We start from the raw sequence: 1,154 nt of genomic DNA, 5'->3' as shown, positions 1-1,154 counted from the left end.
GAAAGATTAGAAGATTCCACCTTGTTCATTTCGTTCTGTCAACGATACCGTGCCTTTATTATCTGAAACGATTACTTACAGTGTGAGTGTTGTGTGGTCTAAAGATATCAATTTACGTCAATCATCGGTCTTTACTTGATCTGTATTGGAGGGAGAGCAGACTTAAGTCTACAGTTTTCATATGTCGGGAAAATCCCAGACGATCAGGGATTTCGCAGTTTCCCGACCTTCCCAGATTTTGCCGACTAATGAAGACATCCCGATGATCTAGGATGGTCGGGCACGAATCGGGAAAATAGGAAGCATTTCAATTTTCCTGACGTGTCCCAGATTTTTCCGATCGAAGGCGATCATTCCCGACTTATGAAAACTCAAATTGGTACTGTCGGGAGAAGTTGGCGATGGTCTTAGCTCGTTACCAATCCTCTAAATTGCAAGTTCCATTTTCGGGAGAATCTGGGACAGTCGGGAAACTGTGAAATCCCCGATCGTCTAGGATTTTCTCGACATATGAAAACTAGGCTTAAGGAAAACCATAAATCGTAGACATCCCCGATAATCTGCGATGGTCGGGGACGAATCGGGAAAATAGGAAGCGTTTCTATTTTCCCGACGTGTCGCAGACTTTTGCGGGGATCATTCCCGACATATGAAAACTAAAATTTGTACTATCGGAGACGTCGGCGATGGTTTTAGCTCGTTACCAATCCTCTAAATTGCAAGTTTCGAGGTTTTAGGCGCACTTTCTGGGACAACCGTCTGGCGATTTTCAGATATGTCGGCAAAATCTGGGACAGTCGGGAAACTGCGAAATCGCCGATCGTCTGGGATTTTCCCGACATATGAAAACTAGGCTTTAGAGCCGGTGCCTTCAACTTTTGTCGGCGAAAACTGCACAAAGATGAGATTCGTGTTCTTTCGAGTTGTCAGATACCCCCATCCCCCATCGACTCTCGTTCTCGGGGTAACCCTAACGCGATAAGATATTCAGTGACTCGCAATTTTTGTTGTGCATACTGTTCTTTAAAGAACACATGGTACTCTTATTTGGCCAATGTAACTTTCGAGATCTCCATAAGAGAGGCCAGCTAAACGACAATCATGATCAAACAAAGGCTCAAAAAGGATTGCCCCAATTGGCAAACGAATTAGCA

The sequence above is a fragment of the Montipora foliosa genome, chromosome 4 (assembly GCF_036669935.1).
Source record: "Montipora foliosa isolate CH-2021 chromosome 4, ASM3666993v2, whole genome shotgun sequence".
NCBI classification, from domain to species: domain Eukaryota; kingdom Metazoa; phylum Cnidaria; class Anthozoa; order Scleractinia; family Acroporidae; genus Montipora; species Montipora foliosa.
This window is presented reverse-complemented; position numbering follows the sequence as displayed.